This window comes from Cyanistes caeruleus, unplaced genomic scaffold (genome assembly GCF_971803275.1).
Source record: "Cyanistes caeruleus unplaced genomic scaffold, bCyaCae1.hap1.1 HAP1_SCAFFOLD_76, whole genome shotgun sequence".
NCBI classification, from domain to species: domain Eukaryota; kingdom Metazoa; phylum Chordata; class Aves; order Passeriformes; family Paridae; genus Cyanistes; species Cyanistes caeruleus.
The window spans coordinates 417,042-442,284 of record NW_028255888.1 but is presented as its reverse complement, the minus strand read 5'-3'; the positions used below and the strand labels follow the sequence as shown (position 1 = coordinate 442,284).

General features: G+C 38.5%; 1 protein-coding gene across 1 annotated transcript in view; it reads right to left on the bottom strand.

Annotated features, from left to right (window-relative positions):
* LOC147646881 (uncharacterized) overlaps positions 1-25,243 on the bottom strand; it is a 450,805-nt gene that overhangs the window by 300,970 nt on the left and 124,592 nt on the right. The gene's annotated exons all lie outside the window — the stretch shown is intronic.

The following is a 25,243-nucleotide window of genomic DNA, read 5'->3' as shown; positions in this document are numbered from 1 at the left end:
CTCTTGCAAATTTTGAGAAACTTAAAAACTTAGAGTTTTTAAAGTTGAATGAGCCAAGTTATTGCTTTGAGAAATATTTTTTGTTGGTTGAATGTCATATTAAACCTTTTGACAAAGTTTCTCTGAGTTTCTAAAGTTGCCAGTAAAGTATATTTTGTTCTTTTGAGCTCTAAAAAATTTCTTGTAGGTATTTCTCCAGTGCATCCAACTCAGAGGACACAAACAATTGTAATTCCTTCTAAATGTGTCCTTGAGAGAGTTGTTTGGGGGATGGGGGTCAGGGTTTGTCTGTCCTGATTGGCACAGCCCAGGCAGGGCTTTCACAGCCCCATTCCACGCTCCATTTCCCACCTGGAGCTGCTGGTGCCTCTGAGTTCTGCTTCCCCAGCCCCAGGGATGCTCTCCTTGTCTGCCCATTCCCCCACAGTCTCTGGGCAGGGATGGCCTCAGTGGGGGCTGCTGACTTCCTCAGAAACTTGGAGGCTGCTGGTGCTGAGTTTTACTTCTCCAGAGGCTTGTTCAGCCTTCAGCTCTTCAAGTCAGGAATTCAGTGCCCCAGGGCTCACGAGCATTCAGAAGACCTAAACAAACCAAACCTCTGGGAATAATTTGATTCAAGTTTTCAAATCTGATGAGGCCAGCTGTGGCACCCAAACCCAACAGTGGGGTCAGTGCAGTGTCCATGGCAACAGCCCCTTGCAATGGCCCAGTGCAGGTTGGGATGATAATCCACTCTCACAGCTGGCCCAGGGCAGCTCTGCAGTGCCCTTTCCCACAGCCTGTCTGCACAGAAGCACTTCCAGGGCTCTCTGCATTTCCTTTCCCTCACTCTTGCCTCACTCACACACCTCCCAACAACCCACTTGGTGCTTTCAGCTGCAAGGAGTTCAAAGCTTGTCTGTCCCTCTGCAGCTGCTCTAATTCTGCCTTCAGCCAACTCTAGGTTTGTGTTTCTTGTAGAACTCCCTGCGTGTCTGAAACATTCCTTGTGTGGTTCTGCCTTGGAGAAGGGGAACCTCCTTGGTGGCACCTTGGCTTGGCACACACTTGAGGAGGGTATCTGATTTCCATGGGGAAACTCAGAAGTTTTAGATTGCTACAATAAAAGAAGAAAAACCCCTCTTTGCCTGAGTGCAGCCAGTTCTCTGAGCAAAGCAGGTCCCAGGTGAGGGAGGAGAGACAGGATGGGGCTGGGGAATGTGGAACAAGGTTGTCCACACTGGGTCAGACCTCAAGGCACAGCTTCTCTGACCTGGCCAGACCTCCTTAGGAGAGACCCTGGATCAATATCCATCACTGAATGCTGCAATCACATCTGCTCTAAAGAGAACAGGAATAAAAGACACCCTTTAAAATAGGAACACATACTTCCTAGAAGCTCTTTGAACTATTTCTCCATAACTATTGTAGGAAACTTTCCTAAGAACTGCACCAGACCAGAGGGAAATCAAGGCACAGCCATGGTTTGTTAGGATTTGCTTGATCCTAATGAGCCCCGTGGTGCATTTGGAGCTGAGCCCTTGAACCTCAGGGCCTGAGAGGAGATTGCACAAACCTTTCCAGGAGTCCAAGTCAGAGGAAAAACCCAAAGTATTTCCAAACATTAATGGGTGCCACTGAGATTCATCCCCAACACAGGCTCCTGATGGACTCCTTGGAGGAGAGAACTGGAGGCCAGAATTGCACAGAAACCTCTCAGAGACTCAGTGTTGGAAGGAAAATCCAAAGTAGCTGAAAAACCCCAGAGTATCTCAAAGTATTGATGAGCCCCACCGAGTGTCAATGCAAAGCTCCCAAGGGACTCGTTAAAGCAGATAATTGGGGCCTTGATTGCACAAACTTCTCAGACACTCAGTGTGGGAAGGAAAAAAGAAAGTACCTTAAAAACTGAAGTACCTTGAAGCATTAATGAGCCCCACGGAGTGTTGTTACTGACAAAGCCTCTCAAGGGACTAATTACAGCAGATAATTGGAGACCAGGATTGCACAAAGCTCTCAGAGACTCCAAGGCAAAAGCCAAAGTCCTTTGAAAAAGCTGCAGTCCCTGGAGCATGAAGGAGCCCCCAGGGCCATTCCTGAGCAAGGCTCCCCAGGGACTCCTTCCAGCAGATCCCTGAGGCCACTGGCATGTGGGCTAGGGGGGATGCTGAGGGCAGGCCAAGGGGGTGACAGTGGCCAGCCTTGCTGGGGCTGTGCCAGGAGGCCCCAGGGCCTCAGGACAAAGTGTCTCCTCACAGCCCTTGCTGGCACAGAGGCTGCTGTGGCCCAGGGCACCAGGACTTGGCTTCTCTTTGTCCCCATCTGTCATCAGAGCCTCCAGTTCTCTGCTCTGCCTGGGGCCTGGGGACACTTTCTCAGTCACGTCCCTCAGTGGGACCCATTAAAAGGAAAAGAAACTTTGGAGTTGGATTCTGACTTGGAAGTTCTTGAGAGGTTTCTTCCCCTCCTTCTGCTAACCTATGGAGTTTCTCACAAGAAAACCTCTTTTGTTATAGTTTTACATTTCCCTGATGCCAGCTGCCCAGAAATCTGTCATCAGATTTTCTCCTCCCATTTCACATCACTCTGAGGTGTGTATGGGCCATGAGTCTAGGGATGTCATTTTAAGGATGAGTCATTCAAAGGCAAAAGTCGTCTTCATCTGTCTCTGTGAGCTTCTCTGGAAACAGTTTTCTCATTGCCCTCAAGGCCTCAAATCTTCGCTTCACCCTGTTCCAACAACTCACTGTATCACAATTACTCTCTCTTTTGCTCAAAAATCTACACTTTGAACACTCCATTCCTCCCAGTATACTCGGTCATGAATTAAAGTAGTCTTTTTAAGCTACTATTGTCCATCTCCATAGCTTTAACAGAAAGGTATTTCAGCTTGTAAAGCATCTCCTTATTCTCTCTTCCCCATTTAAAACTTAACTCTTTTCCTCACTGGTTTTAGTGGTTTTATGATGTCTTCTTCATGTTGATTGTCTCTCTCTTTCTCTGTCTTTCTGGGAAAAAGGAGTAATCTGTACATTTTATTCAGGTAGTAAAAGAATTAAAAGCTTTAGAAAAGCTGCAAGAGTTCATGGTGTCAGGTTTCAGTCCAGCAGCAGAAACTGAAAACTAAACCAGGTTGGCCGGCTCTGCTTTCTTTTCCTCCGCCCCCGCCTTCGTCCTCTGTGGCCTTGTCCGGCCTGGAGGGCGGGGGGGGGAGAGGAGGAGGCCAAGACAGAGCCTTGTTACCTTTTCAGAAGCTGGAAACAAAAGAGGACAAGAGTGCTCTGACTTTACATCTTAAGGAGGTGTTCATAGGGTGACTCTACGTTTTAATGGTCAAAACTGCTATCAATTGTTAGAAATGACTGATAATTGGTCTGGAGGAAAGACTGCCATCAGCCACCAGCACCTTCAACTTCCTTAGCTCTCAAAACTACCATAAAGGTAAAACCACCCCATGACACTGTGACACAACCGCTGTGAATGTCCCAGTTTCCACCTCTCTGTGACAGCACAGCAGGGACAGCCCCAGTGTTCTCCTCTCTGTGACACCACAGCAGGGACAGCCCCAGTGTTCTCCTCTCTGTGACATCACAGCAGGCACAGCCCCAGTGTTCCACTCTCTGTTACGCCTGTCGTGGTTTTAAAGCATTAGTTAGAAAATCACTGTAAAATTTACTCATTTCTTGCTGTGAGATGTGGATGATGAGAAGGGCAAAAGAAGCTTAAAACCTAAAGGAATGAGTAAGTTTATTAACCAAACTACAAGGTTAAGAAAGCAGAATAAAACTTCCAGAAACCCTTTTTCCCCACCACGCTGCCATTCCTGTCTTTAATTGACAACATAGAGGAAAAAAAACAAACCCTGGTGGTTAAAACAGTCCAAACTTTGCTGTAGTCTTTTCAGCAGTCTTTGTCGAGAAAAAGAAGTTCTTTTATTTCAATCTATGGAGTTTTTCATAAGAAAACCATTTTCTCGTGGCTTCCTATTGCTCTGATGCCAGTGGCCCAGAAAACTCTGCCATCAGTCCTTTCCTCCCATTTCACACCACTCTGAGCTGTGTTCTTGGGCCATGATTCAAGGGGTGTCCTTTGAAGGATGAGATCTTCCAAGGCAAAAGTTCTCTTCATTTGTCTCTGTGACCATCTCTGGAAACAGAATTTTTTGCTTTGTCTCTTAAGAGCCACAAATCTTCAACAACTCTCACTTCTCCTTTTCTCTTCCAGCATCTCCTAGGATTACAACCACTTCACCCTTGACTCAGCTTTATCAATGAATTACTTTTGCTCAGATCTACACTTTGAAATACTCCATTCCCCCCAAAATACTCTTTCAGGAATGAAAGGAGTTTTTTCAGGACATTATTGTCCCTCTCCATAGCTTGAACAAAAGAAAACTTCAGCTTATTCAGGCATCTCCTTATTGTCTTTCCATCTGAGGGTTAATTCCTTCCCTTGCTGCCTTTGATCCTTGATGCTGTCTCTTTCCATGGTGATCCCTCTCTCTTCCCCTCTCTCTGGAAAAAGGATTAATCTGCAAGTCTCATCTGCCTAGTGAAAGGGTTAAACTCTTGCCCAGGCCTTGATCTCTGCCGAGGCAGCGGCTGGAGCCGTTTGCCAGGGAAGATTTTTGGTAGCTGCTCTGGAGGAGTGTGGCCACTGTCTCAGCACGCCGCAGCTCAAGAGCTTTCCCTCCCCTTCCTCGGCAGTCTCTGCTGAAAGCCAGCAGCGTCAGAAACTGCAGCCGAGCCAGGAAGCGGCCTGACCCGGCAGCCCCGCTGCACAAGGCGCAGCTAGCCCTGCAAGGGCTTCAGCCCCTCTGGGAAGGGGCTCCTGTCACTTCACAGTCGCCATCCAGCACCAGGAACCGCAGAACTCCAGCCAGCCCCGCTCCCCGCCGCGACCTTGTCTGACGTGGAGCGGTGGAGGCTGAACCAGAGCCCTGTTACCTCTTCAAAAGCCAGAAAGCAAAGAGAAAGAGAAATTCCCAGGCTTAAAATTGAAAGGGTGGTGTTCACAGGTTGATGTCACTTTTCAATGGGCAAAACTACTGTCAATTCCAGAAATGGCCAGGTATTGGCCAGGACAAAAATCTCCAATCAGTTTCCAGCAACCTTAACTTCCTTAGCTGTTTCTCTTTTTTTCATAAATGTCAATCTAACACAAACTAGCACAAGTGACAGCCCCAGTGTTCCCCTCTCTGTGACACCACAGCAGGGACAGCCCCAGTGTTCTCCTCTCTGTGACACCACAGCAGTGATAGCTACCATGTCCTCCTCTTTGTGACACCACTGCTGTGACTGTCCCAATTTCCCCCCCTCTGTGACACGACAGCAGGGACAGCCCCAGTGTTCTCCTCTCTGTGACACCACAGCAGGCACAGCCCCAGTGTTCTCCTCTCTGTGACACCACAGCAGGCACAGCCCCAGTGTTCCACTCTCTGTTACGCCTGTCGTGGTTTTAAAGCATTAGTTAGAAAATCACTGTAAAACTTATTCATTTCTTGCTGTGAGATGTGGATGATGAGAAGGGCAAAAGAAGCTTAAAACTTAAAGGAATGAGTAAGTTTATTAACCAAACTACAAGGTTAAGAATGCAGAATAGAACTTCCAGAAACCCTTTTTCCCCACCACGCTCCCATTCCTGTCTTTAATTGATGTCATGGGGTGGCTTTACCTTTATAGTGATTTTAGGAGCTAAGGAAGTTGAAGGTGCTGGTGGCTGATGGGAGACTTTCCTCCTGACCAATTATCAGTCATTTTTAAGAACTGACAGCAGTTTTGACCTTTAAAAAGTGAATTCAAACTGTGAACACCGCCCTAATATGTAAAGTCAGAGCACTCTGGTCCGCTCTTTTGTTTCTGGCTTCTGAAAAGGTAACAAGGCTCTGTCGTGGCCTCCTCCTTCTCCCCTGCCCCCTCCCCCCCCAAGCCGGACAAGGCCGCAGAGGACGAAGGGGGGGGGACGGGGGCAGGGGGGGCACCGAGGAAAAGAAAGCAGAGCCGGCCAACCTGGTTTAGTTTTCAGCTTCTGCTGCTGGACTGAAACCTGACACCATGAACTCTTGCAGCTTTTCTAAAGCTTTTAATTCTTTTACTACCTGAATAAAACGTACAGATTACTCCTTTTTCCCAGAAAGACAGAGAAAGAGAGAGACAATCAACATGAAGAAGACATCATAAAACCACTAAAACCAGTGAGGAAAAGAGTTAAGTTTTAAATGGGGAAGAGAGAATAAGGAGATGCTTTACAAGCTGAAATACCTTTCTGTTAAAGCTATGGAGATGGACAATAGTAGCTTAAAAAGACTCCTTTAATTCATGACAGAGTATATTGGGAGGAATGGAGTGTTCAAAGTGTGGATTTTTGAGCAAAAGAGAGAGTAATTGTGATACAGTGAGTTGCTGGAATTGAGTAAAGCGAAGATTTTGAAGCCTTGGGGCAATGAGAAAACTGTTTTCTAGGAAAGCTCACAGAGACAGATGAAGAAGACTTTTGCCTTTGAATGACTCATCCTTAAAATGACATCCCTAGACTCATGGCCCATACACACCTCAGAGTGATGTGAAATGAGAGGAGAAGAACTGATGACAGATTTCCGGGCAGCTGGCATCAGAGCAACAGAGAACTGTAACAGAAATAGTTTTCTTGTGAGAAACTCCATAGGTTATCAGAAAGAGACTTCTGTTTCTCTACAGAGACTGATGAAAAGACTGTAGCAAGAATTGGGACTGTTTTTAACCACCAAAGTTCAAAATTTTTTTTGTCTCTATGTTGTCATGTATACAAAGAAATGGTCAAGTAGTGGGGGATAAAAGAGTGGTCTGGAAGTTTATTCTGGTGTTCTTATTCTTGTAGTTTTGTTAATAAACTTTCTTTATCCCTTTTTAAGTTTTAAGCCTGTTTTGCTCTTGCTCTAATCCATATCTCACAGCAAGAAATAAGTAATTTTTTAGTTACTGGTTTAAAACCATGACATCTCCTTTCAAAACCTAGTTGAAATTTTGCAAAAACAATTAGATGAAGAAAGGAATGAGATCCATCTCTTGCCAGTGGCCCGAAGAGAGGAATGGGTTAAAAATTCAAAGAATGCTTACTCACCAAAGAAACAGTGGAGAGGGAAACCCCTATCATTAATCAAATTTAGCCTCAAAAAGAACTAACTGATGAAAAATTGTGGGGACCACTGCTGTCCTAGCTTGAAACCTTTAATTAAAACAATATAATCATATTGTCATGGAGTTAACTTTACCTTTAAGGAAAGTTGGAGTTGCTGGGAACTGCCTGGAGTCTTTTCTCCTGACCAATTATCGGTCATTGCTGAGAACTGACAGCAGTTTACGCCATTGAAAAGTGGGATCAACTTGTGAACCCTACCTTAAAGTGTAAAAGCAGAGCTCTCTTGGTTCTCTTTGTTTCCTGGCTGTGAAGGGTGGCAGAGCTCCAGGCCTCCCGTTCCCTGCCCAGGCCATGCGGCCGGGCGGGGCCGGGGCCGGGGCCAGCCGCGTGTCCCGGCCGGCAGATGGCGGGGGGCCTGCGGAAGGTTTTCCTCGGGCCCGGGCCGGGCCGAACCGATCTCTGGCTCAGCTGCAGGTTTTGCTGTAACTAAATTCACTGGAAAATGCCGAGTGAAGAAAGAGAGAGGCCCTGGACTTGCAGCGGGCTGGAGCGGCGACTACACTCTCCAGAGCAGCCATGAGGAACTTTCCATCGCAGACGGCTCCAGCTCCTGTTCGGCAGAGATCACCGAACTACCTACAAAAAGCCTGGGAAAGATTTTAACTCTTTCATTACCCAGATGAGACTTGCGGATTAATCTTTTTATCCAGAGAGAGAGAGAGAGAGTGATCAACATGAAAAGAGACTTTATAAACTACCACTGACAGGAAAGAAAAGAAGCTTCAGGAAAGGTAGAGAATTAAGAAGATGCTTTAATTAAGCTGAAATATCTTTCTGTTAAAACTATGGAGATGGACAGTTCTGAAAAGACCTCCTTTAATTCATGATACAGAATCTAGAGAGGAATAAAGTGTTCAAAGTGTAAATCTGAGTAAAAAGTAGAGTAATTGTGGTATAGTGAAGTGCTGGGAGATTTGAAGCCTTGAGAGGCAATGAGAAAACTGTTTTCTAGTGAAGCTCACAGAACAGATGAAGAAGACTTTTTGCCTTTGAATAACTTATCCTTAAAAATGCTACCCCTAGACTCATGGCCCATACAAACCTCAGAGTGATGTGAAAATGGGAGGAGTGGGCTCGAATAATAGCAGCTCTGGGCAGCAAACATTAGGGCAATGGAAAACTATAACAAAAATAGTTTTCTTCTGAGAAACTCCATAAATTAACAGGAAGAAACTTCTGTTTCTCTACAAAGACTGGTGAAAAGACTGTAGCAAGAATTGGAACTGTTTTAACCATCAAAGTTCCAAAGTTTTTGTCTCTGTTGTCATGTGAACAAGGAAATAGTGAGTAGATAGGGGATGAAAAGGTTTTCTGGAAGTTTATTCTGGTGTTCTTATTATTGTAGTTTGTCAATAAACTTTCCTTTTTCCTTTTAAGTTTTAGGCCTGTTTTGCTCTTGTTCTAATACATATCTCACAGCAAGAAATATGTAATTTTCTCAGTTATTGGTTTAAAACCACGACATCTCTTCAAAGTCTTACAAATTCCACAAACATTCCACAAAATCTCCACAAATTTGCACACAAACTGTGAAAAATCTTTCAAAATGATTCTAGTCAAAATCCCACAAAATTCCAGAAACATCCCAACAAACTCCCTAAATCTTCTCAAAACCCTAACAAATTCCAGAAACATGCCACAAAAATCTCCACAAATTTCCACACAATCTAAGACAAATATTTCAAAATGCTTCATGTCGCATCAAAGTCTTTCGAATTCCAGAAACATGCCACCAAATTCCAGAAAAATCCCACAAAATTCCACAATCATACCAACAAACTCCGTAAATCTTCTCAAAGCCCCACTAAATTCCAGAAACCTCTCACAAAATTCTGGAAAAATCTTCTCAAAACCCCACCAAATTCCAGAAACTTCCCACAAAAACTTTACAAATTACAACACATCCTAGAAAAATCCCTCAAAATTCTTCAAGTCTCCTCAAAATCTCACCTAATTCCAGAACATTCCAGAACATTCCAAAAAAATCGCACAACATTCCAGCAGAAACCTCACACAAAATTCTTTACATTTTCGCAAAACTCCACCAAATTCCAGAAACATCCCACAAAATCTCCACAAATTTCCACACAATCTAAGAAAAATACCTCAAAATTCTTCATGTCTCCACAAAGTCTTTCGAAATTCCACAAACATCCCACACAATTCCACAAACATCCCAACAAACTCCTTAAACCTTCTCAAAGCCCTACCAAATTCCAGAAACATCTCACAAAATTCTAGAAAAATCTTCTCAAAACCCCACCAAATTCAGGAAACTTCCCACAAAATCTTTACAAATTTCCACACATCCTAGAAAATTCCCTCAAAATTCTTCACGTCTCCTCAAAATCTCACCAAATTCCAGAACATTCCACAACATTCCAAAGAAATCGCACAACATTCCAGAAACCTCCCACAAAATTCTTTACAATTTTGCAAAACTCCATCGAATTCCAGAAACATCCCCCAAAAATCTCCACAAATTTCCACACAATCTATGAAAAATACCTCAATTGCTTCATATCTCCTCAGTCCTTAAAACTGCAGAAACATCCCACAAAATTCCACAAAAATCCCACAGAATTCCAGAAACATCGTACATAATTCCACAAACATCACAACAAACTCCCTGAATCTTCTCAAAACCCTACCACATTCCCGAAAAATCCCACAAAACTTTTCCAATTTCCACTCATCCTAGAAAAATCCCTCAAAATTTTCAAGTCTCCTCAAAATCTCACCAAATTCCAGAACATTCCACAACATGTCAAAGAAATCGCACAACATTCCAGAAACCTCCCACAAAATTCTTTACATTTTCACAAAACTCCACCAAATTCCAGAAACATCCCACAAAATCTCCACAAATTTCCACACAATATAAGCAAAATACCTCAAAATTCTTCATGTCCCCTCAAAGTCTTTTGAAATTGCACAAACATCCCACACAATTCCCTAAATCTTCTCAAAACCCTTCCAAATTTTAGAAACATCCCAAAAAATCTTCCTGTTTCCAAAAATTCCACAAACATCCCACAAAATTCCAGAAAAATCTTCTCAAAACCCTACCAAATTCCAGAAATATACCACAAAATCTTGACAAATTTCCACACAATCTAAAAAAACCCCTCAAAATTCTTCATGTCTCCTCGAAGTCTTTCAAATTCCAGAAACATCCCACAAAATCTCCAGAAATTTGCACACAATCTAAGAAAACTCTTTCAAAATTCTTCAAGTCAAGTCAAAATCCCACAAAATTCCCGAAACATCCCAACAAACTCCCTAAATCTTCTCAAAACCCTACCAAATTCCAGAAACATCCCACAAAAACATTTCCAACTTCCGTACAATCTAAGAAAAATACCTCAAAATTCTTCCTGTCTCCTCAAAGTCTTACAAATTCCACAAACATCCCACAAATTTCACAAACATCCCAATAAACTCCTTAAACCTTCTCAAAGCCCTACCAAATTCCAGAAACATCTCACAAAATTCTAGAAAAATCTTTTCAAAACCCCACCAAATTCCAGAGACTTCCCACAAAATCTTTACAAATTTCCACACATCCTAGAAAATTCCCTCAAAATTCTTCACGTTTCCTCAAAATCTCACCAAATTCCAGAACATTCCACAACATTTCAACAAAATCGCACAACATTCCAGAAACCTCCCACAAAATTCTTTACATTTTCGCAAAACTCCACCAAATTCCAGAAACATCCCACAAAATCTCCACAAATTTTCACACAATATAAGCAAATTACTTCAAAATTCTTCATGTCCCCTCGAAGTCTTTCGAAATTGCACAAACATACCACACAATTCGCTAAATCTTCTCAAAACCCTTCCAAATTTAAGCAACATCCCACAAAAACTCTTCCTATTTCCAAAAATTCCACAAACATCCCACAAAATTCCAGAAAAATCTTCTCAAAACCCTAACAAATTCCAGAAACATCCTGCAAAATCCCTCAAAAATCCCACCAAATTCCAAAAACATTCCACGGAATTCCACAAACATCCCAACACACTCCCTAAATCGTCTCAAAACTCTACCAAATTCCAGAAACATCCCACAAAATTCCAGAAAAATCTTCTCAAAACCCTACCAAATTCCAGACAAATATCCCACAAAATCTTGACAAATTTCCACAAAATCTAAAAAAACCCTCAAAATTCTTCATGACTCCTCAAAGTCTTTCAAATTCCAGAAACAACCCACAAAATATCCAAAAATTAACACACAATCTAAGCAAAATACCTCAAAATTCTTCATGTCTCCTCAAAGTCCTTCAAAATTCAAGAAACATCCCACCAAATTCCACAAAAATCCAACCAAATTCCAGAAATATCCCACAAAATTCCACAAACATCCCAACAAACTCCTTAAGTCTTATCAAAACCCTACCAAATTCCAGAAATATCCCACAAAAACTTTTCCAATTTTCAAAAAATTCCACAAACATTCCACAAAATTCCAGAAAAATCCCACAAAATTCCACAAACATCCCAACACACTCCCTAAGTCTTATAAAAACCTTACCAAATTCCAGAAACCTCCCACAAAATCTCCACAAATTTCCACACAATCTAAGAAAAATACCTCAAAATTCTTCATGTCTCCTCAAAGTCTTTCGAAATTCCACAAACATCCCACACAATTCCCTAAATCTTTTCAAAACCCTTCCAAATAACAGAAACATCCCACAAAAACTCTTCCAATTTCCACAAAATTCCACAAACATTGCACAAAATTCCAGAAAAATCTTCTCAAAACCCTAACAAATTCCAGAAATATCCTGCAAAATCCCTCAAAAATCCCACCGAATTCCAAAAACATTCCATGGAATTCCACAAACATCCCAACCAACTCCATAAATCTTCTCAAAACCCTACCAAATTCCAGAAACATCCCACAAAAATCTCCAAAAATTTCCACAAAATTCTACAAACATCGCACAAAATTCCAGAAAAATCTTTTCACAACCCTACCAAATTCCAGAAACATCTTGCAAAATCCCTCAAAAATCCCACCAAATTCCAAAAACATTCCACGGAATACCACAAACATCCCAACACACTGCCTGAATCTTCTCAAAACCCTTCCAAATTCCAGAAACATCCCACAAAATCTACAAAAATTTCCACAAAATTCCACAAACATCCCACAAAATTCCACAAACATCCCAACAAACTCACTAAATCTTCTCAAAACCCTACCAAATTCCAGAAACATCCCACAAAAACTTTCCCAATTTCCACAAAATTCCACAAACATTCCACAAAATTCCAGAAAAATCCCACAAAATTCCACAAACATCCCAACAAACTCACTAATTCTTATCAAAACCCTACCAAATTCCAGAAATATCCCACAAAATCTTTACAATTTACCACACAATCTAAGAAAAATCCCTCAAAATTCTTCATGTCTTCTCAAAACCCTACCAAATTCCAAAAACCTCCCACAAAATCCTTTACAATTTTGCAAAACTTTCTCAAATTCCAGAAACATCCCACAAAATCTTTACAAATTTCCACACATCCTAGAAAAATCCCTCAAAATTCTTCAAGCCTTCTCAAAATCTCACCAAATTCCAGAACATTCCACAACATTTCAAAAAAATCGCACAACATTCCAGAAACCTCCCACAAAATTCTTTACATTTTCACAAAACTCCACCAAATTCCAGAAACATCCCACAAAATCTCCACAAATTTCCACACAATCTAAGAAAAATACCTCAAAATTCTTCATGTCTCCTCAAAGTCTTTCGAAATTCCACAAACATCCCACACAAGTCCCTAAATCTTTTCAAAACCCTTCCAAATTCCAGAAACATCCCACAAAATCTCTTCCAGTTTCCACAAAATTCCACAAACATTCCAACAAACTCACTAATTCTTATCAAAACCCTACCAAATTCCAGAAAAATCCCACAAAATCTCTTCCAATTTCCACAAAATTCCACAAACATCGCACAAAATTTCAGAAAAATCTTCTTAAAACCCTACCAAATTCCAGAAATATCCTGCAAAATCCCTCAAAAATCCCACCGAAATCCAAAAACATTCCATGGAATACCACAAACATCCCAACCAACTCCATAAATCTTCTCAAAACCCTACCAAATTCCAGAAACATCCCACAAAATCTACAAAAATTTCCAAAAAATTCGACAAACATCCCACAAAATTCCACAAATATCCCAACAAACTCCCTAATTCTTATCAAAACCCTACCAAATTCCAGAAATATCCCACAAAATCTTTACAATTTACCACACAATCTAAGAAAAATCCCTCAAAATACTTCAAGCCTTCTCAAAATCTCACCAAATTCCAGAACATTCCACAACATTCCAAAAAAATCGCACAACATTCCAGAAACCTCCCACAAAATTCTTTACATTTTCACAAAACTCCACCAAATTCCAGAAACATCCCACAAAATCTCCACAAATTTCCACACAATCTAAGAAATACACCTCAAAATTCTTCATGTCTCCTCAAAGTCTTTCGAAATTCCACAAACATCCCACACAATTCCCTAAATCTTTTCAAAACCCTTCCAAATAACAGAAACATCCCACAAAAACTCTTCCAATTTCCACAAAATTCCACAAACATTCCACAAAATTCCAGAAAAATCCCACAAAATTCCACAAACATCCAAACAAACTCACTAATTCTTATCAAAACCCTACCAAATTCCAGAAATATCCCACAAAATCTTTACAATTTACCACACAATTTAAGAAAAATCCCTCAAAATTGTTCATGTCTTCTCAAAACCCTACCAAATTCCAGAAACCTCCCACAAAATCCTTTACAATTTTGCAAAACTTTCTCAAATTCCAGAAACATCCCACAAAATCTTTACAAATTTCCACACATCCTAGAAAAATCCCTCAAAATTCTTCAAGCCTTCTCAAAATCTCACCAAATTCCAGAACATTCCACAACATTTCAAAAAAATCGAACAACATTCCAGAAACCTCCCACAAAATCCTTTACATTTTCACAAAACTCCACCAAATTCCAGAAACATCCCACAAAATCTCCACAAATTTCCACACAATCTAAGAAAAATACCTCAAAATTCTTCATGTCTCCTCAAAGTCTTTCGAAATTCCACAAACATCCCACACAATTCCCTAAATCTTTTCAAAACCCTTCCAAATAACAGAAACATCCCACAAAATCTCTTCCAATTTCCACAAAATTCCACAAACATTGCACAAAATTCCAGAAAAATCTTCTCAAAACCCTACCAAATTCCAGAAATATCCTGCAAAATCCCTCAAAAATCCCACCAAATTCCAAAAACATTCCATGGAATTCCACAAACATCCCAACCAACTCCATAAATCTTCTCAAAACCCTACCAAATTCCAGAAACATCCCACAAAAATCTCCAAAAATTTCCACAAAATTCTACAAACATCGCACAAAATTCCAGAAAAATCTTTTCACAACCCTACCAAATTCCAGAAACATCTTGCAAAATCCCTCAAAAATCCCACCAAATTCCAAAAACATTCCACGGAATACCACAAACATCCCAACACACTGCCTGAATCTTCTCAAAACCCTTCCAAATTCCAGAAACATCCCTCAAAATCTACAAAAATTTCCACAAAATTCCACAAACATCCCACAAAATTCCACAAACATCCCAACAAACTCACAAATTCTTATCAAAACCCTACCAAATTCCAGAAACATCCCACAAAAACTTTCCCAATTTCCACAAAATTCCACAAACATTCCACAAAATTCCAGAAAAATCCCACAAAATTCCACAAACATCCCAACAAACTCACTAATTCTTATCAAAACCCTACCAAATTCCAGAAATATCCCACAAAATCTTTACAATTTACCACACAATTTAAGAAAAATACCTCAAAATTCTTCATGTCTTCTCAAAACCCTACCAAATTCCAGAAACATCCCACAAAATCCTTTACAATTTTGCAAAACTTTCTCAAATTCCAGAAACATCCCACAAAATCTTTACAAATTTCCACACATCCTAGAAAAATCCCTCAAAATTCTTCAAGCCTTCTCAAAATCTCTCCAAATTCCAGAACATTCCACAACATTTCAAAAAAATCGCACAACATTCCAGAAACCTCCCACAAAATCCTTTACATTTTCACAAAACTCCACCAAATTCCAGAAACATCCCACAAAATCTCCACAAATTTCCACACAATCTAAGAAAAATACCTCAAAATTCTTCATGTCTCCTCAAAGTCTTTCGAAATTCCACAAACATCCCACACAATTCCCTAAATCTTTTCAAAACCCTTCCAAATAACAGAAACATCCCACAAAAACTCTTCCAATTTCCACAAAATTCCACAAACATTGCACAAAATTCCAGAAAAATCTTCTCAAAACCCTACCAAATTCCAGAAATATCCTGCAAAATCCCTCAAAAATCCCACCGAATTCCAAAAACATTCCATGGAATTCCACAAACATCCCAACCAACTCCATAAATCTTCTCAAAACCCTACCAAATTCCAGAAACATCCCACAAAAATCTACAAAAATTTCCACAAAATTCCACAAACATCCCACAAAATTCCACAAATATCCCAACAAACTCCCTAATTCTTATCAAAACCCTACCAAATTCCAGAAATATCCCACAAAATCTTTACAATTTACCACACAATCTAAGAAAAATCCCTCAAAATACTTCAAGCCTTCTCAAAATCTCACCAAATTCCAGAACATTCCACAACATTTCAAAAAAATCGCACAACATTCCAGAAACCTCCCACAAAATTCTTTACATTTTCACAAAACTCCACCAAATTCCAGAAACATCCCACAAAATCTCCACAAATTTCCACACAATCTAAGAAAAATACCTCAAAATTCTTCATGTCTCCTCAAAGTCTTTCGAAATTCCACAAACATCCCACACAATTCCCTAAATCTTTTCAAAACCCTTCCAAATAACAGAAACATCCCACAAAAACTCTTCCAATTTCCACAAAATTCCACAAACATTGCACAAAATTCCAGAAAAATCTTCTCAAAACCCTACCAAATTCCAGAAATATCCCATAAAATCCCTCAAAAATCCCACCGAATTCCAAAAACATTCCATGGAATTCCACAAACATCCCAACCAACTCCATAAATCTTCTCAAAACCCTACCAAATTCCAGAAAAATCCCACAAAATCTTTACAATTTACCACACAATCTAAGAAAAATACCTCAAAATTCTTCATGTCTTCTCAAAACCCTACCAAATTCCAGGAACCTCCCACAAAATCCTTTACATTTTTGCAAAACTTTCTCAAATTCCAGAAACATCCCACAAAATCTTTACAAATTTCCACACATCCTAGAAAAATCCCTCAAAATTCTTCAAGCCTTCTCAAAATCTCACCAAATTCCAGAACATTCAACATTTCAACGAAATCGCACAACATTCCAGAAACCTCCCACAAAATTCTTTACATTTTCACAAAACTCCACCAAATTCCAGAAACATCCCACAAAATTCTAGAAAAATCTTTTCAAAACCCCACCAAATTCCAGAAACTTCCCACAAAATCTTTACAAATTTCCACACATCCTAGAAAATTCCCTCAAAATTCTTCACGTTTCCTCAAAATCTCACCAAATTCCAGAACATTCAACATTTCAACGAAATCGCACAACATTCCAGAAACCTCCCACAAAATTCTTTACATTTTCACAAAACTCCACCAAATTCCAGAAACATCCCACAAAATTCTAGAAAAATCTTTTCAAAACCCCACCAAATTCCAGAAACTTCCCACAAAATCTTTACAAATTTCCACACATCCTAGAAAATTCCCTCAAAATTCTTCACGTTTCCTAAAAATCTCACCAAATTCCAGAACATTCAACAACATTTCAACGAAATCGCACAACATTCCAGAAACCTCCCACAAAATTCTTTACATTTTCACAAAACTCCACCAAATTACAGAAACATCCCACAAAATCTCCACAAATTTCCACACAATATAAGCAAAATTCTTCAAAATTCTTCATGTCTCCTCAAAGTCTTTCGAAATTCCACAAACATCCCACACAATTCGCTAAATCTTCTCAAAACCCTTCCAAATTTTAGCAACATCTCACAAAAACTCTTCCTATTTCCAAAAATTCCACAAACATCCCACAAAATTCCAGAAAAATCTTCTCAAAACCCTACCAAATTCCAGAAATATCCCACAATATCTTGACAAATTTCCACACAATCTAAAAAAAACCCTCAAAATTCTTCATGTCTCCTCAAAGTCTTTCAAATTCCAGAAACATCCCACAAAATCTCCACAAATTACCACACAATCTAAGAAAAATACCTCAAAATTCTTCATGTCTTCTCAAAGTCTTTCGAAATTCCACAAACTTCCCACACAATTCCCTAAATCTTCTCAAAACCCTTCCAAATTCCAGAAACATCCCACAAAATCTCTTCCAATTTCCACAAAATTCCACAAACATCGCACAAAATTTCAGAAAAATCTTCTCAAAACCCTACCAAATTCTAGAAATATCCTGCAAAATCCCTCAAAAATCCCACCGAAATCCAAAAACATTCCACGGAATTCCACAAACATCCCAACCAACTCCATAAATTATCTCAAAACCCTTCCAAATTCCAGAAATATCCCATAAAATCTACAAAAATTTCCACAAAATTCCACAAACATCCCACAAAATTCAACAAATATCCCAACAAACTCCCTAATTCTTATCAAAACCCTACCAAATTCCAGAAATATCCCACAAAATCTTTACAATTTACCACACAATCTAAGAAAAATCCCTCAAAATACTTCAAGCCTTCTCAAAATCTCACCAAATTCCAGAACATTCCACAACATTTCAAAAAAATCGCACAACATTCCAGAAACCTCCCACAAAATTCTTTACATTTTCACAAAACTCCACCAAATTCCAGAAACATCCCACAAAATCTCCACAAATTTCCACACAATCTAAGAAAAATACCTCAAAATTCTTCATGTCTCCTCAAAGTCTTTCGAAATTCCACAAACATCCCACACAATTCCCTAAATCTTTTCAAAACCCTTCCAAATAACAGAAACATCCCACAAAAACTCTTCCAATTTCCACAAAATTCCACAAACATTGCACAAAATACCAGAAAAATCTTCTCAAAACCCTACCAAATTCCAGAAATATCCCATAAAATCCCTCAAAAATCCCACCGAATTCCAAAAACATTCCATGGAATTCCACAAACATCCCAACCAACTCCATAAATCTTCTCAAAACCCTACCAAATTCCAGAAAAATCCCACAAAATCTTTACAATTTACCACACAATCTAAGAAAAATCCCTCAAAATTCTTCATGTCTTCTCAAAACCCTACCAAATTCCAGGAACCTCCCACAAAATCCTTTACATTTTTGCAAAACTTTCTCAAATTCCAGAAACATCCCACAAAATCTTTACAAATTTCCACACATCCTAGAAAAATCCCTCAAAATTCTTCAAGCCTTCTCAAAATCTCACCAAATTCCAGAACATTCCACAACATTTCAAAAAAATCGCACAACATTCCAGAAACCTCCCACAAAATTCTTTACATTTTCACAAAACTCCACCAAATTCCAGAAACATCCCACAAAATTCTAGAAAAATCTTTTCAAAACCCCACCAAATTCCAGAAACTTCCCACAAAATCTTTACAAATTTCCACACATCCTAGAAAATTCCCTCAAAATTCTTCACGTTTCCTCAAAATCTCACCAAATTCCAGAACATTCAACATTTCAACGAAATCGCACAACATTCCAGAAACCTCCCACAAAATTCTTTACATTTTCACAAAACTCCACCAAATTCCAGAAACATCCCACAAAATTCTAGAAAAATCTTTTCAAAACCCCACCAAATTCCAGAAACTTCCCACAAAATCTTTACAAATTTCCACACATCCTAGAAAATTCCCTCAAAATTCTTCACGTTTCCTAAAAATCTCACCAAATTCCAGAACATTCAACAACATTTCAACGAAATCGCACAACATTCCAGAAACCTCCCACAAAATTCTTTACATTTTCACAAAACTCCACCAAATTACAGAAACATCCCACAAAATCTCCACAAATTTCCACACAATATAAGCAAAATTCTTCAAAATTCTTCATGTCTCCTCAAAGTCTTTCGAAATTCCACAAACATCCCACACAATTCGCTAAATCTTCTCAAAACCCTTCCAAATTTTAGCAACATCTCACAAAAACTCTTCCTATTTCCAAAAATTCCACAAACATCCCACAAAATTCCAGAAAAATCTTCTCAAAACCCTACCAAATTCCAGAAATATCCCACAATATCTTGACAAATTTCCACACAATCTAAAAAAAACCCTCAAAATTCTTCATGTCTCCTCAAAGTCTTTCAAATTCCAGAAACATCCCACAAAATCTCCACAAATTACCACACAATCTAAGAAAAATACCTCAAAATTCTTCATGTCTTCTCAAAGTCTTTCGAAATTCCACAAACTTCCCACACAATTCCCTAAATCTTCTCAAAACCCTTCCAAATTCCAGAAACATCCCACAAAATCTCTTCCAATTTCCACAAAATTCCACAAACATCGCACAAAATTTCAGAAAAATCTTCTCAAAACCCTACCAAATTCTAGAAATATCCTGCAAAATCCCTCAAAAATCCCACCGAAATCCAAAAACATTCCATGGAATTCCACAAACATCCCAACCAACTCCATAAATCTTCTCAAAACCCTACCAAATTCCAGAAACATCCCACAAAAATCTACAAAAATTTCCACAAAATTCCACAAACATCCCACAAAATTCCACAAATATCCCAACAAACTCCCTAATTCTTATCAAAACCCTACCAAATTCCAGAAATATCCCACAAAATCTTTACAATTTACCACACAATCTAAGAAAAATCCCTCAAAATACTTCAAGCCTTCTCAAAATCTCACCAAATTCCAGAACATTCCACAACATTTCAAAAAAATCGCACAACATTCCAGAAACCTCCCACAAAATTCTTTACATTTTCACAAAACTCCACCAAATTCCAGAAACATCCCACAAAATCTCCACAAATTTCCACACAATCTAAGAAAAATACCTCAAAATTCTTCATGTCTCCTCAAAGTCTTTCGAAATTCCACAAACATCCCACACAATTCCCTAAATCTTTTCAAAACCCTTCCAAATAACAGAAACATCCCACAAAAACTCTTCCAATTTCCACAAAATTCCACAAACATTGCACAAAATTCCAGAAAAATCTTCTCAAAACCCTACCAAATTCCAGAAATATCCCATAAAATCCCTCAAAAATCCCACCGAATTCCAAAAACATTCCATGGAATTCCACAAACATCCCAACCAACTCCATAAATCTTCTCAAAACCCTACCAAATTCCAGAAAAATCCCACAAAATCTTTACAATTTACCACACAATCTAAGAAAAATACCTCAAAATTCTTCATGTCTTCTCAAAACCCTACCAAATTCCAGGAACCTCCCACAAAATCCTTTACATTTTTGCAAAACTTTCTCAAATTCCAGAAACATCCCACAAAATCTTTACAAATTTCCACACATCCTAGAAAAATCCCTCAAAATTCTTCAAGCCTTCTCAAAATCTCACCAAATTCCAGAACATTCCACAACATTTCAAAAAAATCGCACAACATTCCAGAAACCTCCCACAAAATTCTTTACATTTTCACAAAACTCCACCAAATTCCAGAAACATCCCACAAAATTCTAGAAAAATCTTTTCAAAACCCCACCAAATTCCAGAAACTTCCCACAAAATCTTTACAAATTTCCACACATCCTAGAAAATTCCCTCAAAATTCTTCACGTTTCCTCAAAATCTCACCAAATTCCAGAACATTCAACATTTCAACGAAATCGCACAACATTCCAGAAACCTCCCACAAAATTCTTTACATTTTCACAAAACTCCACCAAATTCCAGAAACATCCCACAAAATTCTAGAAAAATCTTTTCAAAACCCCACCAAATTCCAGAAACTTCCCACAAAATCTTTACAAATTTCCACACATCCTAGAAAATTCCCTCAAAATTCTTCACGTTTCCTAAAAATCTCACCAAATTCCAGAACATTCAACAACATTTCAACGAAATCGCACAACATTCCAGAAACCTCCCACAAAATTCTTTACATTTTCACAAAACTCCACCAAATTACAGAAACATCCCACAAAATCTCCACAAATTTCCACACAATATAAGCAAAATTCTTCAAAATTCTTCATGTCTCCTCAAAGTCTTTCGAAATTCCACAAACATCCCACACAATTCGCTAAATCTTCTCAAAACCCTTCCAAATTTTAGCAACATCTCACAAAAACTCTTCCTATTTCCAAAAATTCCACAAACATCCCACAAAATTCCAGAAAAATCTTCTCAAAACCCTACCAAATTCCAGAAATATCCCACAATATCTTGACAAATTTCCACACAATCTAAAAAAAACCCTCAAAATTCTTCATGTCTCCTCAAAGTCTTTCAAATTCCAGAAACATCCCACAAAATCTCCACAAATTACCACACAATCTAAGAAAAATACCTCAAAATTCTTCATGTCTTCTCAAAGTCTTTCGAAATTCCACAAACTTCCCACACAATTCCCTAAATCTTCTCAAAACCCTTCCAAATTCCAGAAACATCCCACAAAATCTCTTCCAATTTCCACAAAATTCCACAAACATCGCACAAAATTTCAGAAAAATCTTCTCAAAACCCTACCAAATTCTAGAAATATCCTGCAAAATCCCTCAAAAATCCCACCGAAATCCAAAAACATTCCATGGAATTCCACAAACATCCCAACCAACTCCATAAATCTTCTCAAAACCCTACCAAATTCCAGAAACATCCCACAAAAATCTACAAAAATTTCCACAAAATTCCACAAACATCCCACAAAATTCCACAAATATCCCAACAAACTCCCTAATTCTTATCAAAACCCTACCAAATTCCAGAAATATCCCACAAAATCTTTACAATTTACCACACAATCTAAGAAAAATCCCTCAAAATACTTCAAGCCTTCTCAAAATCTCACCAAATTCCAGAACATTCCACAACATTTCAAAAAAATCGCACAACATTCCAGAAACCTCCCACAAAATTCTTTACATTTTCACAAAACTCCACCAAATTCCAGAAACATCCCACAAAATCTCCACAAATTTCCACACAATCTAAGAAAAATACCTCAAAATTCTTCATGTCTCCTCAAAGTCTTTCGAAATTCCACAAACATCCCACACAATTCCCTAAATCTTTTCAAAACCCTTCCAAATAACAGAAACATCCCACAAAAACTCTTCCAATTTCCACAAAATTCCACAAACATTGCACAAAATTCCAGAAAAATCTTCTCAAAACCCTACCAAATTCCAGAAATATCCCATAAAATCCCTCAAAAATCCCACCGAATTCCAAAAACATTCCATGGAATTCCACAAACATCCCAACCAACTCCATAAATCTTCTCAAAACCCTACCAAATTCCAGAAAAATCCCACAAAATCTTTACAATTTACCACACAATCTAAGAAAAATACCTCAAAATTCTTCATGTCTTCTCAAAACCCTACCAAATTCCAGGAACCTCCCACAAAATCCTTTACATTTTTGCAAAACTTTCTCAAATTCCAGAAACATCCCACAAAATCTTTACAAATTTCCACACATCCTAGAAAAATCCCTCAAAATTCTTCAAGCCTTCTCAAAATCTCACCAAATTCCAGAACATTCAACATTTCAACGAAATCGCACAACATTCCAGAAACCTCCCACAAAATTCTTTACATTTTCACAAAACTCCACCAAATTCCAGAAACATCCCACAAAATTCTAGAAAAATCTTTTCAAAACCCCACCAAATTCCAGAAACTTCCCACAAAATCTTTACAAATTTCCACACATCCTAGAAAATTCCCTCAAAATTCTTCACGTTTCCTCAAAATCTCACCAAATTCCAGAACATTCAACATTTCAACGAAATTGCACAACATTCCAGAAACCTCCCACAAAATTCTTTACATTTTCACAAAACTCCACCAAATTCCAGAAACATCCCACAAAATTCTAGAAAAATCTTTTCAAAACCCCACCAAATTCCAGAAACTTCCCACAAAATCTTTACAAATTTCCACACATCCTAGAAAATTCCCTCAAAATTCTTCACGTTTCCTAAAAATCTCACCAAATTCCAGAACATTCAACAACATTTCAACGAAATCGCACAACATTCCAGAAACCTCCCACAAAATTCTTTACATTTTCACAAAACTCCACCAAATTACAGAAACATCCCACAAAATCTCCACAAATTTCCACACAATATAAGCAAAATTCTTCAAAATTCTTCATGTCTCCTCAAAGTCTTTCGAAATTCCACAAACATCCCACACAATTCGCTAAATCTTCTCAAAACCCTTCCAAATTTTAGCAACATCTCACAAAAACTCTTCCTATTTCCAAAAATTCCACAAACATCCCACAAAATTCCAGAAAAATCTTCTCAAAACCCTACCAAATTCCAGAAATATCCCACAATATCTTGACAAATTTCCACACAATCTAAAAAAAACCCTCAAAATTCTTCATGTCTCCTCAAAGTCTTTCAAATTCCAGAAACATCCCACAAAATCTCCACAAATTACCACACAATCTAAGAAAAATACCTCAAAATTCTTCATGTCTTCTCAAAGTCTTTCGAAATTCCACAAACTTCCCACACAATTCCCTAAATCTTCTCAAAACCCTTCCAAATTCCAGAAACATCCCACAAAATCTCTTCCAATTTCCACAAAATTCCACAAACATCGCACAAAATTTCAGAAAAATCTTCTCAAAACCCTACCAAATTCTAGAAATATCCTGCAAAATCCCTCAAAAATCCCACCGAAATCCAAAAACATTCCATGGAATTCCACAAACATCCCAACCAACTCCATAAATCTTCTCAAAACCCTACCAAATTCCAGAAACATCCCACAAAAATCTACAAAAATTTCCACAAAATTCCACAAACATCCCACAAAATTCCACAAATATCCCAACAAACTCCCTAATTCTTATCAAAACCCTACCAAATTCCAGAAATATCCCACAAAATCTTTACAATTTACCACACAATCTAAGAAAAATCCCTCAAAATACTTCAAGCCTTCTCAAAATCTCACCAAATTCCAGAACATTCCACAACATTTCAAAAAAATCGCACAACATTCCAGAAACCTCCCACAAAATTCTTTACATTTTCACAAAACTCCACCAAATTCCAGAAACATCCCACAAAATCTCCACAAATTTCCACACAATCTAAGAAAAATACCTCAAAATTCTTCATGTCTCCTCAAAGTCTTTCGAAATTCCACAAACATCCCACACAATTCCCTAAATCTTTTCAAAACCCTTCCAAATAACAGAAACATCCCACAAAAACTCTTCCAATTTCCACAAAATTCCACAAACATTGCACAAAATTCCAGAAAAATCTTCTCAAAACCCTACCAAATTCCAGAAATATCCCATAAAATCCCTCAAAAATCCCACCGAATTCCAAAAACATTCCATGGAATTCCACAAACATCCCAACCAACTCCATAAATCTTCTCAAAACCCTACCAAATTCCAGAAAAATCCCACAAAATCTTTACAATTTACCACACAATCTAAGAAAAATACCTCAAAATTCTTCATGTCTTCTCAAAACCCTACCAAATTCCAGGAACCTCCCACAAAATCCTTTACATTTTTGCAAAACTTTCTCAAATTCCAGAAACATCCCACAAAATCTTTACAAATTTCCACACATCCTAGAAAAATCCCTCAAAATTCTTCAAGCCTTCTCAAAATCTCACCAAATTCCAGAACATTCAACATTTCAACGAAATCGCACAACATTCCAGAAACCTCCCACAAAATTCTTTACATTTTCACAAAACTCCACCAAATTCCAGAAACATCCCACAAAATTCTAGAAAAATCTTTTCAAAACCCCAC